The 18,619-nt window shown below is 40.6% G+C and overlaps 1 long non-coding RNA gene across 1 annotated transcript; it reads left to right on the top strand.

Annotated features, from left to right (window-relative positions):
- The first annotated feature begins 837 nt into the window (after positions 1–837).
- LOC134739568 (uncharacterized) lies at positions 838–17,928 on the top strand. Its single transcript, XR_010126344.1, has 3 exons — positions 838–920; positions 1,415–1,772; positions 17,045–17,928. It is a non-coding gene; the product is annotated as an uncharacterized LOC134739568 (long non-coding RNA).
- The last annotated feature ends 691 nt before the right edge of the window (positions 17,929–18,619 follow it).

The raw sequence follows: 18,619 nt of genomic DNA, 5'->3' as shown, positions 1-18,619 counted from the left end.
TGGGTGGGATGGGGAAGCTCCGAGCTGCAAAATAGGTAAGTTGCTCAATGTCCCTGGAAAACCTCCGAGGACAGAACTGAGTGTGATTTGGGGGAGTATTTTAGGTTCAGAGACATCTTTATGTTAGGTGAGAAATTCATGCTCCAGGCTCGTGGAGTTGCTCATAACAGTGTGTTATTGCTGGAAGCCCCAGAGGAGCTTGGACTCAGCTCCCTTGACAGGGGGCTGAGCCTCTCTGAGAAAGCTGTTTACTTCCCCAGACACATCAGTCTCACTTACCCATGTTTATTGCTTCTGCTCCTCTGCTTTACCCCCCAGGCCTCAGGTGCAGGAGAAGCCAGTCCTCTTCTCTAAACAGAAGACACTGCAATCACCGTAGCTAGTTCTTCCTTAGTGTTTGCCATGTACCCGCTCTCGTTCCAGGCGTGTTCTAGGTGTATCATCTAACTGGGCCTTCAGAGCTAGGAAGCTCAGAGAGCTGAAATCACTTGCTCAAGGTCACACAGTCACTACAAGTGGAGGTTTGAGCACTGCGCCTCTTAGAGTCCCTCACCTCAGGTGATTTTAACCCTTACATATGGAGCTTGCCAGAAACTCAAGCCCACCCTTTTCCTCCACAGCACGTAACTCTGCCCTGGTTTTATCAAGAAGCATCTGCCTTCTCTTCTGGATTTAAATAGTAACATTTGTGGTGAGCATTTGTGGGCTTGGGACTATTCAGTGGCCAGCAGCACTTCCATTCCCTATGGAGACCCACCCTCCATTGTGTGCCGTCACGGCATAGTGGGTGATGAACTTGCCCCCTACACAGAAGCACAAACACCCAGTTCTGCCCCTGTCTTCTCCAGCTGCAACCAAACGCTGTGCACATAATCCAGGCTAGGGTAGCCACATGTTCCCTCCAGGACTTGGACCCTTGAGTGAGTGATTTGGGGCCGGGAGGAGCGGCTGGAGGCTCTCCAGGCCAGCGGCAGCGGTGGCGTGCTGGCCACCCATTCTCGTGACCTTGCTAAGGCCCCTGTTGCTTAACTCTCTGGCAAGCCCTTGGTTTCTGTCCATTTTCCAGACTTCATCACTCTTCTTTGCCAATTCTATGAGCCCCTGATAGCCTTCCAATAAATTCCACTTGATTGCCACATGGCTTGCAATCAAGAACCCAGCATAACACACAACCACTTATTAAATACTAAGTCAGAGCCAGACACTTGACATGTGACATCTTGTCAGATCCTCAAACACCCCGGTGAGGAAAGCGTTATTATCCCTGTTTTCCAAATGAGGACACTGAGGCTCAGGGACCTGGGTGATGTGTCAAAAGTTGCCCAGCTGCAGAGTGGCAATGCTGGAATTTGAAGCCAGGCTTTTCTGTTTCTGAATTCCATGTTTTCTTACTTGCCTTTTTCATCTGCTCCAGCTTGCGGTGCCTCGGAGAGGTGGCGCTGGCTAGCCTGGGACTTCCAACATACAGCCTACATTGCTGGCCTGAGACTTGTGGCAAAAAAGACTTTCAAAATCTAATTTGCTCACATACATGAACACCTGCCAGGAAGGAATTTGAGGCCTTTGGTCTAAACATGGAAAAGCTGAGTTCATTTGCCCCAGAGGGGGCACCTGCAGGGAAAAGAAAAAATGGTTTTAACCCTTTCCTTGAGTCAGAAAATGAGGCCACCAGATTCTCCTTTCATCCTTCAAGTATCAGAAAGGTCTGTGCTGTGAATTCCACAAATGAGATTCATTGCAAGATGTGAGGGCAGAGGAAATCCATGGAAATGGTGAGTTCTTTCATATTTGTGCCTTTCTATTGTCAGTTTGGGGATATTTGAGAGAAGTTTGAGCTGCATATGAAGAACCCATTTACTTTTATGCAGCTTTCTGGGGGATATTTTGGAATTCCTCAAATCCAAGAATTTTGAGATTTTAGAACCTCCAAGAGGCCTGACCTATTGAACAATCCCCCAGCCTTCATGCCCCAACCGCCTCTCCAGTGACTTCTCATAACTATACTTTATTTTTTTTCTATTCTCTTTTTCCGAGACAGGGTCTCACTCTGTCATCCAGGCTGGAATGCAGTGGTGTGATCACAGCTCACTGCGGCCCTGATCTCCTGGGCTCAAGTGATCCTCCCGCCTCTGCCTCCCAAGTAGCTGGGACTATAGGCGTGCCACCATGCCCAGCTAATTTTCTGTTTTTTATTTTGTAGAGTTGGGTTTTCACCATGTTGCCCAGACTGGCCTCGAACTCCTAGGCTCAAGCAATCCTCCCGCTTTGGCCTCTCAAAATGCTGGCATTACAAGTGTGAGCCACCATGCCCAGCTTTGTACTTTCTTAATGATGTGAAAAGACATCTGAGTAAATCTGTAGTTGAGAGTGCAGGAAAAAGAAACTCTATCACACACTCTTTTGTCAACCGAATTGCAGAAATCCATATTCAGACTGAATGCATGCATTCAGCAACTGGAAGCTGAGTTCATATTTCATTGCCCAGCTACCCTGACCACTTTGCAATCGCAGGTTTGGAAGGACCCACAGCCTTTCTGTGGAAATGGGTCTGCTTTCAGGACCAAATCTCAGACTTCTTGGGGAAGGTTTCAGTGGCTGCCTTTGCTGTACAGACCTGGAGATGGGTCTGATGATCAGACACCTGAATTATCCGTGTGGCTGAGTTTCAAGAAGACCTGCTGGGGTGAAATGAAAATAGTGCCTACTAGAAGCCCCAGTGGCCTTGCTGGTGGAGGTGAGCATAGATCCTAGAACTATATCCTGATGTTTCTCACCATGTGGTCACGCTCTGGGTAGTGTTTGGGCTCACATGTATATGTGAAATTCATTATTTTTAATAGGGTGGCAAACATTGAGCTCTATCTACCCCATAGTAATAAAGAATGGCTTTAAGGAACAGAAACCCATTTAAAATTGCTCATATAAAAGGGTGACTAACTGAGGATTAAAAAGGGGATTCTCATCAAAAGAAAGCACAGAGAGTAAAGCTCAACCTGTGGGAACTAGAAAGCAGGCTGACAGCTTGTCTTTGCATTTCTCCCTTTGTGGTGCCATCTCTGCTCTCTCTGGGAGGCCAGCCTCCCTGCCTCTTTGTGGTTTCTTTATCTTTTATCTTTTTCCTTTTTCTTTCTTTTTTTTTTTCTTTTTTTTGAGATGGAGTTTCACTCTTGTTGCCCAGGCTGGAGTTCAATGGTGTGACCTTGGCTCACTGCAACCTCCGCCTCCTGGGTTCAAACAATTTTCCTGCCTCAGCCTCCCAAGTAGCTGGGATTACGAGTGCTCGCCACCATGCCCAGCTAATTTTTTGTATTTTTAGTAGAGATGGGGTTTCACCATGTTGGCCAGGCTGCTCTCGAAGTCCTGACCTCAGGTGATCCACCTGTCTCGGCCTCCCACAGTGCTGGGATTACAGATGTGAACTACTGTGTCCGGCCTGTGGTTTCTGTGTCTCCACAAGTTTGGCCTCCACCAAGATTTTGGCACCACCTCCTGCCTCATCTCCATATGACTCTACAAGTTCAGCACCATCCACCAAGGCTGCTGGCTCTGGGGCTCTCTGATGCTTTCGGTGGGGACAGTGTATCAGTTATCTGTTGCCACACTAAAGCTGTGTAACAATCATTAACACCTCAGTGTCATACAACAATAAACATTGATTTTTGCACACTAGTCTAAGGGTTGCTAAGTGGTTCAGCTGCGTTGACCTGAGCTTGGTAGGACTCGCTTATGTATCTGTGGTCAGCTTTGGGTTAGCTGGGTGGCTTTGTAAGTCTTGGATAGGTGCTCTCGTATGTCTGGACCTCACCTCAGACAAATGGGCTGACTTGGCGCTGCTCTATGTGGCTTATCCTCCAACAGGCTAGCTTGCTTATGTCCTCATACAGAAGCAGAGATGCAAGCAAGTGAGAAGGTGGAAGGACTCAGGTCTTGGGCCTTAGTCTGAGAACTATAACACCATTCCTTCTGCTGTATTCTCTTGTCCAAAGTAAGTTACAAGGCCAATCCAGATTCAAGGGCGGGGGAAACAGGCTTCACCTCTTGATGAGAGAAGCTACAAAGTCACATTACAAAGGGCATGGCTACTGGGAGGCATGAGAACTTGGGGTAATAATTACTTGTGTAATTGTTCTATCACAGACAGGGAATCTGATTGGCTCTCAGCAGGCCTGTGGATTAGTTCTGTTTGGTTCAGGTGCTATCTGAGGTTTGGAGGTGTGTGTACATGGAGTTGGGGAAGGGTCAGAAGAGATACAGCAGCCCCAAGAATAGAGTATTTAACTTTGGCACAAGACACCCACTGTGTGTTATGTTCCTAATCAGATTAATTGGTTGAGGAATGGGCTTCAAAGAAAACCGAACTGGGCCAATCACAGACTACCCTAAGGCTGTTATTTAAGCCACTCTGGTAGGCATTTACCCTTTCCTTCTGAGTTGGGGCCTTAGATGAGGGAAGTTCATAGTTGCAGCAGCCGTTTTGCCATCTTGCAAACTCAGGAGGCCAGAGTGGAACATAGAGACAGGAAGACCAGCTCCCAGGGTCTAAGGTGCTGAGTCAAGCCATGCACGAAACCATCTGAGTCTGGACTATTTAATTATACACATTTTAGCTTAGCCCATTCTAGGTTGTGTTTTCTGTCACTTTCTACCTAATGGGTCTTGACCAGGGTCCTGACCAATTGCCACCTTTTTGGGGACAACGTCTCGCTCTGTTGCCCAGGCTGGAGTGTAGTTGTACAGTCACAGCTCACTGCAGCCTTGGTCAATATTGCCAGGAAAGTGGCAGACATGTTGATTACATGAGTGTGGACTCAACGTTTTGAGGATTAAACCATCACTAGTTCTGGGCCTATCACTGTATATCACTGCAGAAATAAAGCCAATATACTTGGATTTTTGCATTGCGTTATATAACTGCTAAAGCCTATTTAAAAATATCTCCTCATTATTATTAATGTAAATTATCATACAGCTCACATTTCACTGGACACTGTGGATATTCCTGATATAGAGTAGAAAATAAACAAAAAACAGAACTTTGCCACTCATCAGGAGCTCCCCATCTCTTGGCCTCATCTATCTCATCTATAAGGAGAGAGCTGGGCAAAAAGCTAGCTGAGTTACCTTTTGTCTGAGTGGGTACACAGCTCCTTCCCATTTCTTCGATCTACAAGAACAATAGCTGCTATTAGGTGCTTACCCTGGGCTAAGTACCTTACATGCATTATCTCTTCATTGCACGTATCAAAATGTGTAATTGGATTCTTTTTTACTTTTATTTTTATTTTTTTCTGGAGACAGTATCTCACTCTGTCACCCAGGCTGGAGTGCAGTAGTGTGATCTTGGCTCACTGCAGCCTCGACCTCCTGGGCTTAAGTGATACTCCTGTCTCAGACACCCAAGTAGCTGGGACTAAAGGCGTGCACCACCATGCCCTGCTAGTGTTTTGTATTTTTTGTAGAGATGTGGCTTCATCATGTTGCCCAGGCTGGTCTCAAACACCTGGGCTCAAGTGATCTGCCCGCCTCAGCCTCCCAAAGTGCTGGGATTATAGGTGTGAGCCACTGCGCCTGGCCAACTTTTAAGTCTGGTATAATTTCAAACTTATTGAAAAGGCACAAGAACAATATAAAGAATCCTTGAATAGATGAGTTCATGTCCTTTGCAGTGACATGGATGAAGCTGGAAACCATCATTCTCAGCAAACTAACACAAGGACAGAAAACCAAACACTGCGTGTTCTCACTCATGGGTGGGTATTGAACAATGTGAACACTTGGACACAGGGTGGGGGGTGTGGGGCTGGGGGAGGGATAGCATTAGGAGAAATACCTAATGTAAATGACGAGTTGATGGGTGTAGGAAACCAACATGGCACATGTATACCTATGTATCAAACCTGCACGTTGTGCACATGTACTCTAGAACTTAAAGTATAATAAAATAAATAAGTAAATCAAAAATAAAAAAAGAATCCTTGAATATTCTTTACCATGATTCAGCAATTGTTTACATATAGCCCCTTTGCTTTGTCATTCATTTATTTATTCATTCATTCTCCTCTCTTTCTGCATATATATATTATGCCACTGTCCCTAAATATTTCAGTGTGTCTTGCTTGTCTAAGAAAAAAAGTGTGCTCTGATATAACAACAATGCAATGATCAAACTCAGGAAAATTAACATGAGTATAATTCTGTCATCTAATCCACAGCCTACATTAAAATCTCATCAGTTGACCCAACAATCTAGTTGTTAATAGCCATTTTTTCCTAGTCCAGCAGCCCATTCAGGACCAGGATTGCATTTATTGTCATGTCTTTCAGCCTTCTTTAATATAGAATAGGCCCTCTGTCCTTCCTTGTCTTCCATGATTATAACCCTTTTGAAATACAAGGCCAGTTACTTTGCAGAATGGCTCTAAATTTGAATTTATCTCATGGTTCCTAATAATTATATTCATATTATGCATTTCTTGGCAAGAATACCACCAAAGTGATGTGTATTTTTCAAGGCCTCAAACTGGGAAGCACATGGGGTTCATTTGTCCCAATGTTGGTGATGTCGTGATGTTACTTCTGCTCACTTGGTTAAAGTGCTGCCTACCAAGTTTCTTCACTATAACATTCCTCGTGAGAGGAATTTATGTTGTTGCATGTGTCGTTAGTTTGTTCCTTTTTTGTGCTAAGCAGTACTCTATTTTATAAATATACCATACTTTGTTTATTTATTCTCCTGTTGAAGGATATTTGGGTTATTGCCAGTTTGGGGCTATAATGATGAAAGCTGCTATGAGGATTCATGTGTAAGTGTTGTTGTGAACATATATATTCATTTTCTTGGATAAATACCTAGAAGTAGAATTGCTGGATTATAGGGTGGATATATATTTAACTTTTTTCATGTTTTTTGTAGTAGCCTTACTGAAGTATAATTGACATATATTTGTTTATAAGAAACAGGCAAATCATTTTCTAAAGTAGTTGTACCATTCTGTATTCCTACCAACAATGTGTGAGAATTCCTATTGCTTCACATCCTAGCCTACATTTAAGGTTGTCAGTATTTTGAAGTTTAGCCGTGCTAGTGGCCATGTAGTGGTATTAATATCTCATTGTTTTAATTTGCTTTTCTCTGGATGACTAATAATATTGAGTAGTTTTCTCTATGTTCAAAGGTCATTTGTTTATCTTTGTGAAATGTCTTTGAGTCTTTTGGCAATAAAGTAATTAAAATATTTTTGTTATGGAGTTATAGAAGTTCTTTGTATATTCTGGATACTAATCAGTTGTCAGATTTGTTTTTGCAAATATTTTCTTAGTCTTGTGTGTGGTGGGAAATAGGGGTCATTTTTTTTCTAATATAGATAACTAGTTGTTGCAGCACTTGTTAAAAAAATACTTTCTTTTCTCCAGTCTTTAGAACCTTTGTTAAAAAACAAAAACACAACAACCTGTTGATCGTATACATGTAGTTCTATTTCTGAACTCTCAGTTCTTTTCCATGGAATTGTCTATCCTTTTGCCATTTGTTGTGGTCAGAATGTTTATTCCTCCCAACCATTCATATGTTGAAATCCTAACCCTCAAGGTGATGCTATCAGGAGATGGGACCTTTGGGAAGTGATTAGGTCTCTCATAATTGGGACTAGTGCCCTTATAAAGGAGACCCCAGAGAGCTAATTTGTCCTCTCCGCTATATAAGGACACAGCAAGAAGACACTAGACACTGAATTAATGCAACCGGAACAAAATCTATTGAGATTATGATTGGGATCACATTGACTCAGTAGATTTGTTCAGGAAGAACTGAAAACTGATTATGAATCCCAAGTCTTCCATTTCATGAGCATGGTATATCTATCCATTATTTAGTTAAAAATATTTCTCTTAGCAATATTTTGGTTTTTAGTGTAAAGGTCTTACACACCTTTTGTTAAATTTATCCCTAAGTATTTACTTTTTTGATACTGTTGGAAATGGGCTTTCTAAATTTCATTTTTCAATGTTTGCTGCTAATATAGAGACATACAATTGATTTTCAAATATTGACTTTGTATCCTATGACCTTGCTAAATTCACTCATAGCTCTCAGAATCATTTTATATATTTCTTAGGATCTTCTATATTAATAATGATGTCACATTTAAACAGAAGTAATTTTACTTGTTTCCTTCTTATCTTTGTGTTCTTTTCTTGAATTATTACACTGGTGAAGATATTCACTGATATGTTGAATATAAGGGTTGAGAGAGACATTTTTGTCCTGTACCTGATCTTAAGAAAAATATTTAATATTTCCTCATTTACTATAATCTTACTTTTATGCTCTCTATAGATAACCTTCGTCAGATTGAAAAACTTCTTTTCTTTTCCTAGTTTGCTGAGAGATTTTACAATGAATGGGTGTTTAATTTTGCCAATGCTTTTTATTCATCAATTACCTTCTTTATTCTGTTAATACAGTTAATTATGTTTATTGACTTTGGAATGTTAAACCAACCTTGCATTCTTGGGATAGACCCCAGTTGGTTATTACGTAATGTACTCTTTATGTATCACTGAATTCAATTTGCTAATATTTTATACAAAGATTTTTGTGTCTATGTTTATGAGACAGATTGGTCTGTAATATTCTTTTCTTGTAATATTTTTGTCATATTTTGGTGTTAAGGTTATGTTGACTTCTTCAAAGTTTATGAAAGATTGATATTACTTTTCCTTAAATGATTTTTAATATTCACCAGTGAAACTATCTGTGCTTCAAGTTTTCCTTTTGGGAAGGGTTTTGATAATAATTAATTTTCTGTGTATATAGGGATATTTGAATATTCCATTTTATCCTGCAAAGTTATAATGACATTTTTAAAAGGAATTTGATAATTTCATCTCAGTTGTGGAATTTATTGCAATAAAATTTTTCAAAATATTCCTTTTTCATTTTGATGTATTTAGAGTTTGTACTTATATACTCTCTTTTATTCCTGATATTTGTAATTTGTATTTTCTTTTTTTCTTGGTGAGAATTGCTAAGGATTAATCAACTTATTTAGTCTGTTTAAAAAAACAACTATTGGTTTTGTTAATTTCTTCATTGTTTGTCTGTTTTCTATCTCACTGAACTCTGTACTTATTTTATCTTCTATGTGATTTGTATTTAACTTGCCTGCCTTTCCATAACATTTTAAGGTGGAAACTTAGATAATTGATTTTAAACTTTTCTCCTTTTCTGTAGAAGCATTTAAATCTATACATTTCCCTATAAGTGATAACTTAGCTAAATCTAATAAATTTTGATATATTGTATTTCTGCTATTACTCAGTTCAAAATACAATTTGATTTGGTTTATTACTTCTTCTTTGAATATAATGTGTTATAAATGTGTTGCTTAATTTCCAAATATTTGAAGCTTTCTAAATACTGTTATTAATTTCTAATTTAATTCTAGTGTCATCATAAAACATACTGTTAGAGTACAATCTTTTGAAATCCTCTGACATGTGTTTTATGGGCCTGCATTTGGTTATTCAACAGTAGTTGGGTGTAGTGTTCTATAAATGTCAATTAGGTAAATGTAGTCAATAGTCTTGTTTAGGTCTCCTATATTTTTATGATTTCTGTCTATCACTTACTAAGAAAAAGGTGTTAAAATGTCCAACATGATTTTTGAATTGGTCTGTTTCTCCCCCTAGTTCTGTTAGTTTTACTTCATGTATCTGGAAACACTGTTAATAGGCTCATTCACATTTATGATTGTTATGTCTTCCTGATGAATTGACTCTTTTATCATTTCTAAACACCCTTCTGTATTTCTGGTAATTGTCCTCTCCCTGAAGGCTAGGGTGTCTGAAATTAATATAGCAATCCAGTTTTTTTTTGCTTGTGGTTTGCAGATATATCTTTTTCTATTATTTTTCTTTCAAGCCATCTGTGTGGTTACAGTTAGGAATTCTTTTCTTGTAGACTGCATATAGGTGGGTCTTCATATATTCCACCTTTTAATGGAAATGGTTTTTTAGTCTATTGAAATTTAATGCAAATATTGATATGGTTGGATTTTGGCCTATTACTTTTTTTACTTGTTCTACATATTTTTGTCTGTTTTTGTTCCTCTATTTTTCTTCTCCTACATTATTTGGGTTAGTCAAATACTTCTTAGAATCTCATTTTAATTTTTCTGTTGTATTTTTAGCTATATCTCTTTGTATTTTGTAGAAATTGCTCTAGGGATTACACTATGCATCCTTAAGTTATCAGAGACTGTTGAGTTAATATCGTATAAATTCCCATAAGAAACATTATTCCAAGATTATAGTTTAATTAACCCTATCCTTTGTGCCATTATTATAATGTATATTGCATATACACGTGTAAATCCCACAACATATGGGGTTTTTTTTCTTTAAACTGCCATTAAAAAAATTAAGAGCAGAAAAAATAATCTTTTACACTCACATATTTATTATTTCTAGTGCTCTTCACTCATTCTTGTAGATCTGGGATTCCACCTGGTGTCCTTTCTTTTCATCCTGAAAAAGTTTAGTTTATCATTTCTTGTATTTTAAGCTGACTGGCAAAAAAAAACCTGTACATTTTTATTTACTTGTAAAATATTTATTTTACTTCCTTTTTGAAGGATATTTTTGCTTAAGATCCTGGGTTGACCATTTTTTTTTCTTTCAGTATCATAAAGATGCCCTTCCATTGTCTCTGGTCTTTATTGCTTTTTGTGAGAAGTTAGTAATCATTTTTATAGTTATTCTTTTGCATAGTGTTATTTTCCTCTGGCTGCTAAAAAGATTTTCTATTTATCACAGCAGTTTCACTGTGATGTGGCTGGGTATAATTGTATTTATCCTACATGGGTTTTCTGAGCTTTTTGTTTCATTTTCCACAAAATTACTAGGTAAACGTGTTACACAGGTAGATATATTTTTACAGGCTATTGAAGCACTGTTTATTTTATCTGCTTTTCCCTCTCTTTTCTACAGATTAGATAATGCCTATGATCTATTTTCAAGTTCACTGGTTCTTTATATTTTCATCTCTAACCTGCTGTTAAACCCACTCAGTAAATTTTTCATTTATATATTATCATTCTTAATTCTAGAATTTCTATTTGGTTTTTAAAAATAGTTTTAGTTTCTTGGCTGAGATTCCTCAACTATTCTATCATTATGACAATGTTTTTCTTTAAATCCTTGAACTTATTTCTAATTCATGCTTTGAAATGCTCTTCTGCTCATTTGAAATTCAATTCTGTTTGAATTGTCTTGGGGTTGGTTTCTGTTGCCTGTTTTGTTCTCTTGATTACAACTCACACTTTTCCATTTCTTTGTATATCTAGTATATCTAGTAATGCTTCATTTTATACTGCAGGGTTTTTTTTGTTTTTTTTTTTTTTTTTGAGACAGAGTCTTGCTCTGTCACCCAGGCTGGAGTACAGTGGTGCGATCTTGGCTCACTGCAAGCTCCGCCTCCTGGGTTCATGCCATTCTCCTGCCTCAGTCTCCTGAGTAGCTGGGACTACAGGCGCCTGCCACCATGCCTGGCTATTTTTTTCTATTTTTAGTAGAAACGGCATTTCACTGTGTTAGCCAGGATGGTCTTGATCTCCTGACCTCATGATCTGCCTGCCTTGGCCTCCCAAAGTGCTGGAATTACAGGCATGAACCACCATGCCCCGCCTATACTGGAGGTTTTGAACAATAACTTGTAGAGCCTCTGGATTCAGTTATCTTCCTTTGAAGAGTATTATTTTTGTTTCAGCAAGGCATTACCTTGGTTAAGTTCAAACTCCAAACTCAGTTTTTCTTGTGATGAATAACAGCTGAACTGCTCAATTCCTCCAACTTCCCAGCTGTTGCTTTTTGCTGAGAACCTTGAAATCTTCCTTACACATGCACAGTGCATGAGTCAACAAGAATTTGAAGTAGAGTTTTTCATTTATGTTTTTAGGATTTCACATTCTGTGGCTCCCTCTTTCTCAGCATTTCTTCTTCACTTTCTACCCTTCTGGCAGCTCCAAACTGCATCCTCTGACTCCTCAAGCCAGCTGAGGCTTTTTGCTTGAGTTCTAGCCACTCTGGGATACATAGACTGGAAAGCATTTGAGGCAAAAATGGAGTCAACCTCCTTCCAGTTCCTGTCTTCTTTTGGTAAAAAGGTAACAATTGCCTTCAAATTGTTGTTTTGTCCAGAGTGTGTATTATGACTTGCAGGGAGGTTATTATAGTACAAGTTACTCTACTGGAAATGTAACTCCCTGTAATTGTATATCAATATGTTTATTTATTTAATGCCTGTCCTCCTCACTAGAGGAGGCTTCATAAGGTCAAGGACCATTTTAATTTTGTTCACTGTTACACTCCTGTTGCCTGATATTTAGTAGCCACTCAATAAATAACAGCAAGATGAATGAATGACTATTACTTAATTCTCACAACTCCCACATCATCAAGTATTCATGCTCTTTTTCTCTTTCCCTTATTTTCTCTATATATTTGCTCCTCCACTGGCTCTTCTTGTAAACACAAGATGACTGCTACAGTATCAAGGGTCTCATGCAGACATGACAATGTCAAGAGGAAGAGGAGACAAAAGCCTGCTCTTCCCAGGCTTTTGTTTTTAAGAGCAGAACAACTTTCCCCAGAGTTCCACCAGCTCACTTCCCATCTTACTTCGTTGGCCAGAACTGGCCCTTGTGCCCATATTGACAGTCAAATACTGACGAAGGAAAGGGGCCACTATGAGTGGTTTAGACTTGGATTGGATTTGTCCTTATTGGATTGTCCTCAAGTCCCTTGAAAGAGAAGTATACAACAGAATGAAATCTTGACTCAGCTTTCAAGAATAAAGGGGTGAGATGACTGACGGATGGCTAGCAAAATCAGATGTGGGCTCTGTCCTCATGGAGCATACAGTCAGAAGGGGAAGATTTACCTAATTACACTAACTTATAACTGTGGTCAGTGTTCTGAAGGAAAGGAAATTCAGTTGTATGGTAACATGTAACAGAAACTGAACTAGGATGGAGGTGGGGGTGGTGAGTGTGGTTGGGGAAGCCAGGGACATGATCTGTAGGATGGCTGGCCTGGATTCAAATTCCACTCCACTTACCTGCTGTGTGATTTTAGATAAGTCGCTTCTTCTCTCTGAGCTCAACTTCATCTGTAACAATCTTTCCTAGGGTTGTTAAACGATTGAATGAGCCACTCTATGTAACCACTTGGCACATAGTAGGCACTTCAGTGGCTCCTTTTCCAGATTAAAGGAGAAAACGTGTATGTTTGGAGTTAGCACAAGACAGGATGATTCCTCATGTTTGTTTTGGAAAACAAGTCTTAAACTCACAGCCATGACAGAGTCTGACATCATCAGACATCAGGCGTGTTAAGAATTGCACTCTTAATTGAAAATGTCCAGAGTTTGTGATTAATTGCAATCCTTTTCCGATCCTTTCCCTAAGAATTTAATTTTTCTCCCCACCCACCCGGAGGTCAGGCTTTTAATGTAACAAGTACAATCAATCTTCCACCGAAGATGGCCTCTCTCTAGTGCAAGCTGGAGCAGGACTCATCTGGATTAGAAGCCTAGATGGTTTGGAGTCACCTGGTGAAGTTTACGTGCACAGCTGGGGCCCAGCCTACCTAATTAGGACCAGAGAGTAGTTGAGAAGGGGACGGGCGCGTATTCTAGGCGCCCTCTTCCAGTGTCTGTTTCTAATAACGGCAGCAAGTAGCAGAGGCGGCAGGGTGAGTGTGGAGCGTGGTGACATCATCCCCCCAGCTGTTTTACACATCTGTAACATGGCTCATTAGGACTCTCTTAACACCTCATCCTTCCCTGCTCCACACAGCTCCAGTTGCATGAGAAAAGGTGCTCTTGCATGTGAGGGGCCCCAAGACTGGGGCTGACTTCAGGGTCAAAGATTCGCTTGGGTACTCTACCAGTCATCAGAATTTTCACAGAGACACCCTTCCACACACACACCCGCAGCATGCGCTCCTTGAAAGTGCTAATAACTTCAATATGAGGCTGGCACTTCTGCATGATTGTTGGTGTTCAGGGCCAGCCTAGTCTTGGGGAGTAGGCCATCTGTAGCAGCTGCAGAAATGTTTTTGCTTATTTTGAGCATTCTAAGTTTTTCCTAGCCATGAATAACAACAATCGAATAAATCAACCCACAGTGTGTAGGATGGTCGTTTTTTTTTTCAGCAAGAACAACAAAAAATGACATATCATGTACTATGGATAATATACATAAAAAATTCCATCATATTTATAGGCAGTAGTTAACTAACTATATTTAGATATTTGAAACTGTCTTAAATCAGATGAATGAGAAAAGCTTCCTGGATTTCAGTGGAAAGCCTAAATGACTAAACTAAAAAAAAAAAAAAGTTTTATTACTATGAAGTATAGTGCATATTCTGAAATAAAAGATAAGTGATATTTACAAAATAAAAAGAGCAACTTTGTCAATAGACCGCCTCATGGAATAAAGCAGGGTCCCAGATTTAGAGACCTTGGTTTGAGTTCTAAAATGTACTAAGGAGGAGTGTGCGGGGGTGGAAGCCGTTCATTTTAGCTCTTTAAATTTCCTCACCTTTGAATGGGGGTGATAAAATGCCCCTCACAGGGTTTTTGAGAGGACTAAAAATACAAAGTATGGAAAGTGTTTAGCATTGTGCTTATCACAAAGTTAGTGCTTGAATATATTAGCTATTATCATTAATACTATTGCTATTCATATTTCTTCTACAACTGTTATTGTTGAAATGCAAAGTCAAAATGGTACATTGTTATCAACTACTAAGTGCTATCATATTTCAATTAATACATAATGTTATTGATTAGAAGATGATTATTGTGTTGTCTGTAAGGAAGAAAAAGGCTGCCTGTTAAACCATGGTTTAACAAATTCTGGAGTACAGGCACAGTGGCTCATGCCTGTAAGCCCAGAACTTTGGGAGGCCGAGGCTGGCGGATCACGAGGTCAGGAGTTCGAGACCAGCCTGACCAACATGGTGAAACCCCATCTCTACTAAAAATACAAAAATTAGCCTGGTGTGGTGGCGCATGCCTGTAATCCCAGGTACTCAGGAGGCTGAGGCAGGAGAATTGCTTAAACCCAGGAGGTGGAGGTTGCAGTGAGCCGAGATTGTGCCACTGCACTCCAGCCTGGGCGACAGAGCAAGACTCTGTTCGCACCTCCCCCCGCCCAAAAAAAAGAATCAAATTCTAGAAAGCATCAATCATCTCTCAGGCCTTTGAAAATGATCTAATTTTGTGGATCAAACCCTCTGTTCTTGAAAGTAGGCCCATGAATACAGAAAGTGCATGCTGTGAGCCATGCTGTACACCCCCTCATTGTCCATTTCTCTTCTTCTGATATCTCTCAAGGTGTGTGGTCAGGTTAAGAGATTGAGACTTAAGCCAGGCAGGTGTTACTTCCTCTCACCATGACAAAACCTGAGACAATGAGAGGAGGATAGATTCTTTTCCTTCTGAGGGTGCTGAGGCAGGATCAGAATCTCTCCCTCGGGTCTGAAGCAGATCGTATAGAAGGTTCAAAGCTGCAAGAACTATTCTGTAACCATAAGAATCCTGAGAATGAAGCCCACCTCATGCTAATTGTTGAGACCAAGCTTATTTGAGTTTACTTGAGCCCTTGGATCCAGCCATGCCTGAAGACTTTTTAATAACAGGAATAAAAAATTCTATTTTGGATAAAGCACTTTGAGTTGGGTTTTCTATTACTTGCAGCTGAAAAGCTGAAATGGTCCTATGTGATAAGGGAATAAGACAATGATTTTGAGCATTTAATCTAACAAGAACCACAATACTGTGCCTGAATACCAAAACAGGGAATTAGGTTTTGCCTTCTGACAGTATATAAAAGAACTCATTTATATCAGTTTCCTATAATGATTCTGAGACAGAATTTCTGTCTCAGAATTTAATTTTCTGAGTTGAGCTTTAATGCCATACGTGGACAGTCATATGGAATTCCACAATGTATTTATTATAAAAATATCACTGAAGCTATTGTTACATGTATCACTCAGTGGTGCTTTTATAAGTAAATTTCTTTCAGAATTCAGTATTAGGAGAAACCTGAGGGAAGGATATGCTCTTCTCCTCTTCTGAAAATATGTGAATAACTAATCTTACATTCCTGGGGCTGGGTGTGGTGGCTTATGCCTGTAATCCCAGCACTTTGGGAGGCTGAGGCAGGTGGATGGCTTGAGCTCAGGAGTTCAAGACCAGCCTAGGCAACATGGAGAACCCTGTTTCTACAAAAAAATACCAAAATTAGCCAGGCATGATGATGCACACCTGTAGTCCCAGCTACTTGGGGGGCTGAGGTGGGGGAATTGCTTGAATCCAGGAGGTAGAGGTTGCAGTGGGCTGAGATGACGCCACTGCACTCCAGCCTGGGGAACAGAGAGAGTCTCTGTCTCAAAACACCAAACAAAACAAAAAACAAATAAACACAAAGAACTAATCTTGTATTCCTTTTTGCTCTGGCTGCCTGGAAGCTCAGAACCAGATTAAAAGCTCAATCTCAAGTTATTCACACTACCTTGTAATTGGTTCATTTTCCTTTTCTTTGGTTCTTCTGTGTATCACACACATCACATGTTTTTGTTTTATACCACCCCAAATTCCTTAATGGAAGAAGCATGTTATAAACAAATAAAATGTGTCCATAATTATTATCATTGTAAAAGTGATTATAGAAGAGAAAGAGCTGGTAACTATGTTAACATTTTCTCTAAGTTGAAATCTGAAAAAGTAGGCAGAGACTCTCAAATCCAGGTATTGCTATGAATTACAGGAGCTTTGCATTTTCATTCTCCTGATCCACACAGCTCTCTGTTTAATCTAACAGTTGGGGTCCCTGAGGAGATGAATGCTTTGCTCCGTGGCCCAGGGGTAAAAAAGTGATATGAATCTGACGGGCTTTGGCTGCTTACTTGCTAGCATGGGACCTTGGACAAGTCACTCAGCCTCTCTTGGTCTGTTTTCTTTCATGTAAAGGAGGAAATGCTCCCTACAGGAAGCTGTCGTGGAGAGTGAAGGAGATTCCGGATGCATGGTATCTAGCACAGTGTCTGGCAGACTGAGCCTCCAAAGGCCAGCCTTTGTCTTCCTTATGCAGAGTGCCACCTGCTTTTCTGTACCAGCAGCCTCCGTCTCTTTACAGAGCCACACAGAGCTGGATGTGACTGCTGCATCATATTGGATTCCACTCTGGCCTTGTGTTGGTCGATCTTTACCCCTTAGCCTTCATCCAGAGGCAGCCCAAGAAATAGCTCCGCATATCCTGTATTCCGTTTTTGTAGGGCTATTGTGGAGACTTGGTCCTCGTGTGATTTAGGGTACCCAGATGAAGCTCTGCATGAATGTTTATTTCAGAAATAGGTGTTAAAGAGAAGCTTTGCTGGGAGTTATTTTCTCTCTACAATAAATATTAGGCAATTGATGCTCCCCCACCCCCACTTCTGCTGCTTGGAAACCCAAAAGAAAAAACCTTGAGGAAATAAATGACTTAAACGGAGCATCCAATCTCTGGAAGCATCAAGGGACAAGTAAGCTTCACCTTCTGTCGTGGAGACACTCGCAGCCGAGGGGGAGGTGGAGGGCCAGCGAAGGGCGGTGTCAGGAGGAAGAGCATGCCGTGGGAGAGCCCAGCAGCCCTCAACATTATTTTCTCGAAGCCTTGACATCTCCCTGGAATGTAGGATTTTCCTCCTCTAGATTTTGGTGATTGCAGACCATCCTACAGCCAACCAACCCCCAAGTGTGTGAGCCACCCCAGCCAGGATCAGCAGAGCCACCTGGATGGCACACAGCTGACTGCAGAGGCGTGAATGAGCCAAGACCAGCAGAACTCAAGAGTAATAATAAATACTTATTGTTTTAAGCCATTGAGTGTAAGGATGGTTTGTTGTAAGGATGGTTTGTTGTAAGAACAATAGCTGATATACTCTCCCAGTGTCTGCAGTTATGGGGTACACAGTAAGTGCTAAATAAATGCCTGTTTGGTGGAATGAGATAGTCTCATTAAGAACAATAGCTGATACATTCTCCCAGTATATAATGAGTGCTACATAAATGCCTGTTTTGTGGAATGAGATAGCCTCATGGAATGGAATTGAGGATCTCTATTATTATGTGACTTTAGGGTATTTCCTAGCTGACTTCAAAGTTTAAGGAGGGAATTAGGTCAGAGAAGAGCGTATACATTTGACTGTGGCTCAGGAGACGTGGATGATAGTCCTAAACTGCTGCCTGTCTGTGGTATGTGGGTCACTTCTATTGTAGGCACCTCAGTTACCTGACCTACGAAATGAAGGAGAGAGCCAGGCTGGCACGAAAGTCTGCCAGAAGCTTGGCCACCATCAGGCATGGAACCTGCCCTGCAAGGACACTGCTACCGCCAGAGCCACCCCTCTATAGATGTCACAGTACCTTCCTACTGTCCCACACTGTGCTGGTTGCTCCTACCAAGGCAGTCTCTCCATTGTCCCTCTTCTTGGTGTCACCAGTTCCCCCCTGATAATATGGAGAGATGGCTGGTGGTGCCCTGGCTATGTACCCTGTGAGGGAGGT

Source organism: Pongo pygmaeus, chromosome 4, assembly GCF_028885625.2.
Source record: "Pongo pygmaeus isolate AG05252 chromosome 4, NHGRI_mPonPyg2-v2.0_pri, whole genome shotgun sequence".
Taxonomy (NCBI): domain Eukaryota; kingdom Metazoa; phylum Chordata; class Mammalia; order Primates; family Hominidae; genus Pongo; species Pongo pygmaeus.
Note: the sequence above shows the minus strand (reverse complement) of the source record. Positions and strands in the feature narration are given on the sequence as shown.